Genomic DNA, 12,588 nt, shown 5'->3' on the forward strand with positions numbered 1-12,588 from the left:
GGTCCTCAAATAATGTTGTTTTGTTCAGCATTGTTTTGTTATAACATTGATGAGATGCTATAGGAACTCTTGCTTATATCAGTTAGCCTATGGTAAAACTGGATTCACTACACATCATTTCACTGCAGTTCCAAGAACTTATTGACAGTGTTAAGTGAAGACTTACTGTACAATAAAAGACCAAATTAGAGGACAGTGTGTATGTATAAGGTGAGAGTCTGTCTGTTCAGAAGCAAGTTTAATTTTCCTGAAAGATACTGTGCCCTGACGATTCCTGGAATGGAGATTACAAGGGAGAGCATATCATAGGGTTTGGTCGTAATGTTTTACTTCATGCATATTCTGTGATGAGATTGAGATGAAGGGAAAAGATATGGCTTTAGAGATTGAGACAAGTGCATTAGTCCGAGGCTAATGATGTGTAGTGTTTGGCATGTGGTATTGTAGCGTCTCAATTTTAATAGTTCTATTTTCAGTTGATAGACTGTCTCAAAGACAGAGTGATTTTCTGAGTAGGATTTTGTTTCCCATGTCACATGCTCAGAGGCAAGCAATGGCAAGAGTTCATTCATTGACGGTTCATTCATTAATTCATTTATTTACCAAATATTTTTTGAGGACCTACTTTGCCTGGAATAGGACTCAGCAATGAATGAAAAGTAAGCTAATGCATGTATAGAGAGTACTGCTTTCCTAAGAATTAGAGGATGTCTTACATACTAAGGAATTCCTCTCAATACCAGGTGTGTGGCATTTAGGGAAAATTAATGACCTACTGAAATTCACGTCATTTGGGAGGAGGTTGGTTGAATGGGAATTTCTTTCTTTCTTTCTTCTTTCTTTCTTTCTTTCTTTCTTTCTTTCTTTCTTTCTTTCTTTCTTTCTTTCTTTCTTTCTTCTCTTCCTTCCTTCCTTCCTTCCTTCCTTCCTTCCTTCCTTCCTTCCTTCCTTCCTTCCTTTCTTTTCTTTCTTTTCTTTCTTTTCTTTCTTTTCTTTCTTTTCTTTTTTAGGCAAGGCAACCCTTGGTTGACCTCGCAGATTGCAAGGACCTTATCAGCTCACAATTCCTTATTTTTTATTTTTCACACCTACAGCACCTGGTCTTCCTAGGCGGTCTCCCATCTAAGTACTAACCAGGCCCGACCCTGCTTAGCTTCTGAGATCAGACCAGATCTGGCTTGTTCAGGGTGGCATGACTGTAGGTGAATGAGAATTTCTAAGTTCTGGAGAAAAGAATTGAGTGCTTTAGGATAAGTGTGTGAAGATTTGAAACTTTATTCATCAATAGATGATTGCTCAGAAGACAGGTTTAATCAGAGTTCAGTGGGGTTGTCAATCTACCAAGAAACTCTGAAATCGTGGAGAAGCTCAAGAGGATAGTTGTAAATATAGCAGATACTGAGAACCACAAGTTTGCCAAAGTGCAGAATGCTCAGATAGTTCAGTTTATCCTTGATTTGGAAGAACAGCATGGCTCCTTCCTGCCGACTTTTTTTTCTGCCCCTTTTGGGTAATTCCAAGGCCCTCCATCACACCCCCTTCTCAACATTAAGTTAAATTTCTCACTTCTTCAAAACAGGAAGAAGCATGAACTTATGCTTCTTATCTAGTAAGAAGAAATGGTATGGAATGAAAAATAACAATGACCAGTGGAGTTAAATGAAAGTCACTTTGGGGAGGACATATACTAAACTTTATGTTTATACACATAACTGGTAGATGATTTTATATATGTATGTATAATTTATATGTATGACATATAACATATACTTATATAATTCTAAGTTCTTATCATTTTTTTTTCTTTTGTGAGGGTGTTTTTATGTCTTTCACTTAACAATCTGTGTACTTCTCACTCACATTAATGTTTCTCATATTGTCTTTTCCTACCATTCACACAATCATTCTAGCATAATTAATTGCGTGTTAAGCACAATTCTAGAGGCTGGGAATAAAAGATATTCCCTGCCTTCAAGGAACACATGTTAGGTGATGGATACATTCATGAAAACAAATATTTGAAATAAATGAACTTTTTAAAAATAATGAAATTAAAGGGGGCAAAATAAATACAAGGTTAGGGATGATACAAAGATAGACATAATCAGTCCAGCCTGGTGGTCCGATGGGCAAGTTCTGTATTCACTATTTTAAGAATGACACTTGCTCTCCTTCATTTATCCGTCACACCCACTGGGGCCGGACTGATTATGCCTGTCTTATATGAAATTGTATCCCTAAATTTTCTTTTTCTTTTTGTTTTCTTATTCCCATTCTCCCTGCCCCTCTCCCCCGCCAATTTTTGTTTAATCTTGCAACTTCATACCTAGAGTGTAATGCTACTATTATTTCACAGATAATGGGACACAAGACACCTGGACACAGATTGAGTGATGTGATCAGGTTATTTGGAGGAGGTGGGAGTCAGTCTGAGTGTTTATGCTTACCCAGTGTACTCTATACATGGAACATTTTATATAGTACCTGGCAAGAGAAGTGTTTCCACATGTTATCTGCTGCTGCTTTTGTCATTATTATATGCACAATTTAAAGTCTTCACATGTTGGCATTATTTTCATTGACACTGTTGATAAAACATGTACACCTTGTTTCTACTCAAAAATTTTTATAGGATGTAATCTCTAGTTATTGCTGCTGCTTTCCTCGTTTGTTTTCTATCTCTTGCTCTTTATTTAGAGGCCTTTCAAGTCAAACTTTTATTCAGTTATGATTCTGACTCCACTGCTGTAGTCATATTTTCCTTTTCTGATTTCTTCAAGACTGCCTTCTGAACCAAAGCCTTACCTCAATTTTCCAAACTATCTAGAATCTTCCACAAACATGACCTTTTCATATTCTTTTGTTCTTTCTAATTCACTTATAATATGAGTGCACATTATATGCCAGGGTGAGTTCTAGAAGGTGATGGTGGTTATAGCATCAAGACAAGCACGGTTCCATCATAGACTGGATAATAGAAGGGGAGATTCTTGTGTAATTAGCTTCTCTCCTCAATTAAAGCGAGATGCTACCCATGGGTCTAGAACAGATTTCTAGCTTAATCACTGTATACTTGAAGGGATTTTTAAATACCATCCAGCAAGGCTGAGTGTTCTTTCTGATTCCTGTGAAGGACATTTTGTAGTCTATTGCTCAGTGAACTTTTTTTCCCTGCATAGTCTTTCAATTGGAAAGTTTTTGTTGAAACTAATTGAAATTCTTTCTCTTTTAATTTTAACAAATTACTTTGCTTATCTTGTTCTATTATTTTTATTTTTCTAGATGTTGGGCAAGACACCTACTAGGATCCTGGATAGGCAAAAAAATTAATTTTTCAAAGAATTTTCCTTACTCCTAGTGACGTGTTTTAAAGCCCAGCCATTTTGTATGATTCTAGGCAAGTCCACTTTCCTGTACCTCTATTTCCTATCTGTAAAAAGTAGTAATAGAGGTTCCTGCATCATATAATCCTTGTGAAGACTAGATTAATGTTAGGTAAAGTACTTAGAGATCACATGGCCCATAGCTAACAATTTTGGAAGATTTACTCTAAATACAATTATACCCTCACTCTCCCATTTTTCACCCCCCACAAAACATCTTTCAATAAAGTCTTTTTCTCAGGGTCTTTAAAAATAACACAAATCACATATTGATTTCTTTTTCTCCTTGCGGTCCTTCCTTTCTCCCTCGTAGAGAAGGTGATCTTTTTCTTAACTGCGTTGTACCTGTTTAAGCTGAAAAGTTACCAGGAAGAGAGTCTTTCGGTTAGCTGCCTCCCATATTTTTTTGGCACTACACGTGCATTCGTATTAAATGTTTTTGTCTTATTCCACCTGAAAAATCTCTTCTATCACAGTGCCTTTTAATTGCTTTCATTCTATTTGGCATATGTATTTTAACCATATTACTAAGGTAAGTGAAGCATCTGACATTTAGCCGGGTTGAAAGCAGTGGTCCCATTGCGGTGACATCACAGCCCTCACAGTTTTTCATTTTAGAAATTTTGAGTTCTCGAATCTACAAACAGTTTGCAGAAGTTGTCCTCTTGATTTTGAAATTTTGTTTGTACATTGATACAATCTAGAGAGGAAATTTTCATTTCTTAACACATTTAGTTTGTTACTATTTATTGATAAAGATACAGACATCGTCATAATTTCTTTCTTTGACTAAATTCTGGCACCATGATTGGTGTTATCAACTGACTTGTTTTCTTTCTTTAATAATCTAATGGGTTTATCTGAATGGTCTGTTCATCGTCTCTCCCCGCCCCGAATCCCAGCCTCCATCCTCACCCAGTGTATACTTTTGCGATCTCATCTTCTGGGTCGACATTGGGAAGGGCAAAGAAAAGCTCAAAAGCGGTCAGCTGTCTCTCAGGCTTCAGTTTTCATTGTTGCTAGCTGTCACTCAAAAGGGAAGTTCATGAAGATTTTCGTTTGAATTTTATTTTCTTTTCTCTTAAAGAAAAGATAACTTCTCTTTTTCAGAAGGTGCCGAGGACCATGTGGAAAGTGCAAGTTGTGTTCAATTACCATGTATTTCAGCCCCTGCAATCGTGATTGAATGATTTTTGAGGATTGTCAGCTAAACCATTTTTTTAAAGGTTGCTTCTTTCAGCAGCCAAGCTGTTATATGAAACAGATGTTGACTCTGTCCTGTTTCTTTGTTTGCCTGGAGGAATAGGCCTCTGCATAGTGAAAGGTGCTGTTTCTTTGTATCCTGTTAGTTATCTTCAGGTGCTGTTAATCCGTCCAGGTTATTTGCATTTTTTTCTCCAGAAACTGTACAGGGCAAACTTCTTGACAGGCAACCTGGGGGGCACTGCTGCCTGCTTCTTTTAATTTCTGCTTTTTGTACCCAGGCCATTTGATGTCTTTCACCAAAATAAAGCTTTCTTCCTTCAGAAACTTTAGTCAAAACTTATTTCCAAGGGAAGAATAGCTCTTAAATATTTATCCGATGCATTTTTCACAGTTCTATGTTTCTTATGATTATTCCCTCCATAGCCCCACTGCCACCACCTGTTAAAAAAATAATCCAAGTGTTATAGCTCTTTTAGAATTTGTCTAGTAGGTTTTCTGGTTCTTACCAGAAGACCCCCAACACCTATAAAAACAAAATAATAATCCAGCTAAATATCTACGAATTTAATGTACTCACAGGTTCTACGAATTTAATTTAATACTATACAACAAAGAGAAGAAGAATCAAGACAGTATAAATAAATAAACAGGTTGTATATTTGAAAAAAGAAACAGTATGGGCAGACGGTTGAGATTATTATGGCTACAGTGCTTTACGGGACAAGCGGAGTTGCCTAGATTGCTTGCTGGTATAGGAAAAAGCAACTTACCATTCAAAAACTATTAGACATATCCAAAATTGGGTTTCTATGGAAGAGGTGGCAATAAACTGTGACCTTGGCAAAGGAACTTGACAACACAGCGTGGGGACCCAAGTGAAGACAGGTCCACAAAATACCTTGTGACCTTGCTATAAGCTAAATTGCATTCAGCTACCTACAAGTAAATATGAATGTTTTGCATCGATTGTATAATTATAAAGAAGAAATGTGGTTCAGCAAGTAGAGTGTCGCCTCAAGACACTCTGTCCCTCTCTGCATTTGAACTTCTTGTTGTTTTCTTATCTGCAAAATGTAACTTTCAATAAATCATTACTACTTATTTCCCAAAGGATTGGGCTGGAAAAGAAAAACTAAATTGCCTAAAGTGCCTTAAGAGAGATGCTTTAAGAATAGACAGTGGTATTCCCACTAATTCTCTTTTCATAGTTGTGGAACCAGTGTGATATGTACTATTGAACGATCGAAACTTCTTGATGTAGTATTGTTTCCTTATCAAGGAAAAGAACTAGACCTTTCTGGACTGGGAGCAGCCAGTTAACTCCTGGCTCCCTGAGCTGTGTACTTTCTCACTTAGGCTTAAGCTATACTAGGGGAAATGATATTGGTATGAAGCCAAGTCACTTGGATGTGAGTTTAAAGGCCATAGCTATCTAAATTGGTTGAACAGAATCCCAGCGTGGTGGTGTTCAAGCGTTTTTTACACTTGCTAAGGGAAAACTAAGCCAAAGAGTCAGCAGAGCCAAATAAATGAATCTAGGGGCCCAGAAGTCTGTTACTGGCTGATGTGGACCTGACCTTAATTTTTGTTTTCTTCTGGAGAAGTGCCCTAGAACATTTTAAAAAATTTGTCTTCCCAGTTACAGTTCAGTATAGCACTTAATATTCTCTTCTTCTAAGACTGTATGTACATATAGAATGTTCTAGAAATTAGTTTCCTGACCTTTTAAACCCCCTTGGCGATAGGGATCTCATATGTCTCTGAAGTTGCTGCCTCACCACTGTTTCCTATTTAGGGGCAGTCAGGTCAGTTCCTATCTTCCAGCTCTACCAAACTTCCTCACAGAACATTTACGTTGGGTTCTTAGCTTAACGTCTTATCCCTTCCAAGGGAATAGGTATTTCTGTTTCTCCCAGGGGTTGCCATAATAGCAACTAATTTTCACTGCGTATTTGGTTTCAGTGTGGTATTGCAGCAACAGTACTGGAAGTCAAGAGACCAGTATTTTCCACTAACAAAACAAGCCCGGGAACATTGGGCAAGCGACTTAACTTTTCCAAGGCTACTTTCTTTTATAGCAGCTGAGGATGCTCATCAGTGTTCTCCTATTAGGTGTAACGTAACTGGTTTATTTTTTATCTTGAAACTCAGAGTATCTACTTTGCTTTGCCCCTAGGAACCATAGAGCCACTCATCTCTAACAACTGGGGATTATAATGCATTTTTATCTCTATTTTCTTTTAACTCTGACTTTCTCTGTTATTTTTTTGTATAGTAGACATTTCAATAAATCTCAAAGTTTTCTTCGTGTGAAGTATGAGTTGGGCTATATGTAATACTAACTGGACGATGTTGCTCTCACTGGGCTGTTTGAGAAGCCTTACAGTTTAGTGTAGGAGTACTATAACAGGATTGAGTACAAGGTGCAATTTGGATCATATAGAAAAGACAAAGGAAATGTCACAGGGGAAATGGCAGTCCAGAAAAAGGAACAGATGGAACAAAAATCATAGAGGTGACCATGGGCTTGGTCCAGTTTTGTCCCAGCCATAAACCAAGCTCACCATCACCTCCATGATTTTGGTCCCATCTGTTCCTTTATCTAGACTGTCTTTTCTTTGTCCTTTTTAAAAATAGTCTTAACTGTACCTTGTACTCAATCCTGTTAACAGTATTAATAGTATCTACCATACCAGCCTATGAAATTATGAAGAATTGAAAAAAACAGCATAATCTTTAAAGTTCATTGTATTGTATAAAATACATCAGCAGTTCAAAGCTGTAGGGAAATTTGCTAAATTATGCCCCAAGATCTAGAGTAGTACTAGACCCGTCAGTAGCAAAAAGTTGTTTTGCTAAATTTATTTTAGTGAATATTTAATGAATACTAACTACATGCCAGACCCATGGGGTATAGTCTCTGCCCTGCTTCTTTCTCTTCTGCTCTCTCAGCCTCCCTCCCTCTCCTTTCTAAGCCCATTTCTTTGTTTTTTTTTTTTTTTTTGGAGGGGGGGATGATGTTGACTATAAAAATTATGGAAGTTCTCAGAAAAAAATTAAACAGCTTTACTAGATTCCTATAATTAAAATGGCAACCTGATAGTTGTTGAAGTAATAATGTAATATATTTGTAGCTATTCACTTTCTAGACTAGGTTGATTCTCTGGCATTTCCTTAAGCTCAACAAAATAGAACTGATTAATCAGATTTGTTTTAAGGTATCACAATTTGTTGCTTTTAATTTCTTAAGGGCCAAAGTATTGTCAGAAGGCTCTATTGAACATCCTTGATCATTTTAATCTTGAAATTCACTGTTATTAATGGCATCATTGTGAGAGGTAATAATGTGAAGAATTTACTGTATAAAATTATTGGTTTTACTTTTTCAGTTACCTTTTTCATACAAGTGTGTGACATTTTTATGGTGGCAAATTGAAGGTTGATTTTTTTAAATGTATCTATTCTCTCTCCCTTGCCAAAATCTCATGAAATGACAAAACATCAGAAAACAAGCAATGAAAAGTTAAATCTATAACAAATATAGATTTAAATCTATAATAACTAAAGGAGAGCAAGACAAAGCTTGAGGTACAGACAATGGAAACATGAACTAGAAGGGGAATTCAGGATTATTAATCAGGGAGCTTATCAGAGCTATTAATTGGGGCTTTACATTTGGAGCTTTGCCTTTATTTTTCTTCTCTCCTTGTGTTAAGTAGTGGATAGCAGCTGTGTTTACCCACAAACTAAATCCTTGAGTGTGGGTGCTAGACTCAGAGAGGTGGGGCAGTGTCCCAGTAATGTATTGACTGCCAGGTGGGTTAGAAAGCTCCCCCCACCCACCCCGCCACACACACACGAGACAAGCTACATGTCTGTCCCTATTAATTACTGGAAACGGCGAGTGGTAAACAAAAGAGTTGGCAAACAGAGATTCTCAGACAAAGCATAAGCATATAATCACAACACAGTCGACAGGAAAATCAACACCATCAAAGAAAGACACCCAATCAGAAGTCAGAAGAAAAAATATCCAAGGACCTAGAAGTAATAGAGTTATCAGAAGAAGACATTCAGAGAGATGTAGGAGGGTTTTGTATTCATGAAAAAGAATCTGACACAGAACTTAAGAAATTAAAAGTTGACTTTAAAGTTTTTAATGAAAATGTCAATTGACACAACTCAGTTGTAAATTAGTGAAACTAAGGATTGAACTAGGGAATTTCCTCAGAATGCCTTGCAAAAGGAATGCTTTGAAAGTATGAGAGAAAATTTAAGAAATAGGGAATAATTATAAAATTTCCAAAATCCCTCTAAGAGCTCTAAAATGAAAGTAAAAAGTAACTGGAGAGAATAAGATAATCAAAGAAATAACAGAAAAAGAGGTGCTCTCTCTCTATATATAGATATATAAGAATATTCAGATTCAGTGAGCCCCCTGAGTGCCAAGAAGAGACCCTTATGTAGACATACTGAGATGAAACCCATAATTGTAATAACAGAAACACAGACAATGAATAGCATTATTTCTGATTTCAGCATGGGACGTAACAGTCAGGTAAAAAGAAAGAACCATGAAAACATATTCTTTTTCTAATTTAGAGCATAGATTGTAATTAACAAAAGAAAATTTGAAGTTTAAATATATATCTTTAAATATTAAGGGTAAACACTACAACAATTAAGTAGGATGATATACATATATACATACATACATTCTTTAAAAAATATCTGAAAAGTTGCATATTTAGTTAAATTATCTTGAAGAATCGAATGAGAGGTTGCTAGGATTAAATATAGTTTTTGCTTTTTTGTGCCGTGAATTTTTTCATGAGAACTTTTTTAGAGAAATTTTTTAAAGAAAGTCTACACTGTAAAGATAAAAAGCGAAGTTTATTTGATAAATTCAACAAAATGCAAAAATGGAAAAAAATAAAACAAAATAATAACACAAAGTAATAAATAAGTAATATCTGTATGTACATCAATAATCATAATGTATGTAAATTAAATCCCCCTTTTATAATATGGGTGGCATAAGCATGATTATAACATTCAGCTATATCTGGTGATGAGAGACAACTTCTACAACTGAAAGACGCAGTAAGAGAGAAGTAAAGGAATAGAAGAGGTACCTTAAGAAAAGACAATTGAGATGAAAGTAGTAGGAGCAATATTAATATCAGATGAAATGAAATTCAAAGCAAAGAATATTGACTAGAATAAAAAGATTTTGTATTGAAATATTTTGATAACTGAGTGACCATAAACTTTTACATATTTAGCTACATAATTCTGAACTATATAAGCTAAAACAAAGAAAAATGTAAAAAAAAGTCAACAGATCCATAATTGGTAGAAGAATTTAGCCATACATTTTCCAAAAGACAACAGATCAAATAAATAAAAATATACAAAGGTTTTAAATAACCAATTAACAAATTTGATCTACTTGTTAACTATAATTTTATACTAAAAGAAATATAGATGAAACAAGATTTTAAAGTACCCTAACCTTATACCATGTACAAAAATTAAAATAGATCGTAGACATAAATATAAAATCCAAAACTATAAAACTTCTAGGAAAAAATAGAAGATTTTCATGACCTTGGATTAGGTAGAGATTTCCCAAATAAAACAAGAAAAGCATAAAAAGAAAATTGGTAAGTTCAATTTTATAATACTTAAAGATTTGTGTTTTTTGAGAGACATTCTTAGAGAATGAAAAGATGAGCGATAGGCTAGGTAAACATTATTTGTAAATCACATATCTGATAAAGAACTTGTTTCCAGAATATATAAAGGGCACTCAGAATTCAATAAGAAAAAAAGAATTCTTAAAATGGGCACAAAAGCTTCAAAGAAAATATGCAAGGATGCTCAACATCATTAGTCATTAGGGAAATAACAAAATCACCACACACACATTAAAATGTCTAAAATTAAAAAGTCTGAATATATCAAGGATGTAAAGGAACTGGAACGCTCATTCACTACCAGTGGAAATGTAAAATGGTATAACCACTTTGGAAAACAATTTGTCAGTTTCTTAAGGTAAATGCAAACCAATTTCATAATCAAGCCATTTCACTCTTAAGAGAAATGAAAACTTGTGTTTACACAAAATCTGTATACAAACATTCGTAGTAGCTTTATTTATAATACAAGAAGACTGGGAACAGCCCAAATGTCATCATTTGGTGAATGTATAAACAAAGTGTGGTATATCTATACAGTGAAATACTATTCAGCAATTAAAAAATAAAAATGAACTATTGGTACATTCCACAACATGAATGAATCTCATAGTAATCATGACGAGTGAAAGAAGCCAGACAAAATGTAGCATATAATGTAGTATTCTCCTACTGGGATAAATATACATTCCATTTATATAAAGTTCTAGAAAATACTACATAGTGTTTAGTGACAAGGTACTTCAGTGACTGCCTGAGGGATGGAGACAGGAGACAAAGGGAGGGGTAGTATAGAGGAATTAAAGGGACATGAGAAAATTTGAGGGGATGATGGATACACTTATTATCTTGATTGTGGTGATTGCTTCACAGATACACACATATGTCAAAACTTATCAAATTGTATACTTTAAATACTTACAGTTTATTATATGTCAGTTTTACCACAGTAAAACTATTAAAAATATTCTATGCCCTTAGAAATTTACAGGTGCTCATTTAATCAGGTTAAAAATCATTGAAAGTATGTTTTGTGGCTGTTTTCTTGGATTGCTTTCCAGTAAGAAGTTATTTTCAGGCTAAGTTAATGTTCAGGGTTTTTAAAAGATTAACGTGACTGGGAAAAGCCTAAGATAGAAAAATATCAATTTCTGGATAACCATATATTGCTATATTGTTAAGATTAAATATGTAAGCACTTAAAACTCTAAGATCAAGATGTTATGAAATCCATCGATTTAATATGTAGATTTAAAACATCTCAGTGCTAATAGAAGACAGATTGATCTGTCTGAACACAGCAACAATCAATCAAAGAAATACATATACAGATTCATTATAAAAGATATACAAAAAATAAGAGGTATTTTAGAATAAACCAGGTGTGGTTCATTCCATAGGGATACTCAAAACTATAGGGATACAATATTCTCTTCCCAACCTTAGCAGTTATATTTATGAAAAGTATTTGTGTTGGTCATTCCACAGTTGGCAGTATGCAGATCTCATGGAAAGGAAGAGAAAGTAATAACACTAAGGTGGAAAAATATGTTAAAAAGCATCTGCTTTCAAACCACATTAGAATAATCAGTATCTTAAAAATACATTTTGTGTGTGTGTGTGTGTGTGTGTGTGTGTGTCTGTGTCTGTGTGAATATATAAAATGCCTTTTTTTTTTTGTTCAAGAATCTTTATAGCTTCAGATTATCTTTTTAAACTGATTTTATGATATCCAGATTGCACCTCTGGTTAAAGTTTTCCATCTAGACCTTATTTAAAAAATAAAGTATTATATTTTGTATTTGCATTTTTCCTTGTTTCATTTTGCAAGTCTCAGCAAAATGCCTCGTTGAGATTGATATGGGTATAATTATCTGTAATAACATTCTATACATAATATGCTAAGAGAGTAGAACATGATGTGTTTTCTCTGTCTGTACTTTGCCATCAGCGATTCCAGCAAGTTCTATGGAGAGCCATTGCTGCTATGTCCTTTTTCTTAGAATGGTGGTATATTTTAAATTAGAGGTGCATAAATATAATACCATAGTTGGTGGTACAGCCAGAGCTGGTAATGGGATTACCATATTATTAAACAGTCCACACTTTAGGGTTCAAAGGCAGAGCGCTAATCTTTTCTTCTTTCAGTTTCTTTCTTTTTCTTCCAAAAATTTTAAATAGATTGAGAAATTAATGAATTTTTCCTGTTACTAATTAGACTAAATCTCAGTGAAGATGGACTTAATCTAAACTGGGAAGTTAAAAAATGCAAAGGCAAATTTTGGGAGCTTAGTTGTCAG

The 12,588-nt window shown here is 34.7% G+C and overlaps 1 protein-coding gene, 1 non-coding gene and 1 pseudogene across 11 annotated transcripts in view; 2 read left to right on the top strand and 1 right to left on the bottom strand.

Annotated features, from left to right (window-relative positions):
• Nucleotides 1-12,588, top strand: part of ARL15 (ADP ribosylation factor like GTPase 15) — a 366,598-nt gene that overhangs the window by 147,620 nt on the left and 206,390 nt on the right. The window lies entirely within an intron of this gene.
• On the bottom strand, nucleotides 1,086-1,204 carry LOC118607057 (annotated as a pseudogene).
• On the top strand, nucleotides 5,046-5,107 carry LOC118607184. Its single transcript, XR_004952723.1, has one exon. It is a non-coding gene; the product is annotated as a U7 small nuclear RNA (small nuclear RNA).

Source organism: Rousettus aegyptiacus, unplaced genomic scaffold, assembly GCF_014176215.1.
Source record: "Rousettus aegyptiacus isolate mRouAeg1 unplaced genomic scaffold, mRouAeg1.p scaffold_m13_p_8, whole genome shotgun sequence".
Lineage (NCBI taxonomy): Eukaryota > Metazoa > Chordata > Mammalia > Chiroptera > Pteropodidae > Rousettus > Rousettus aegyptiacus.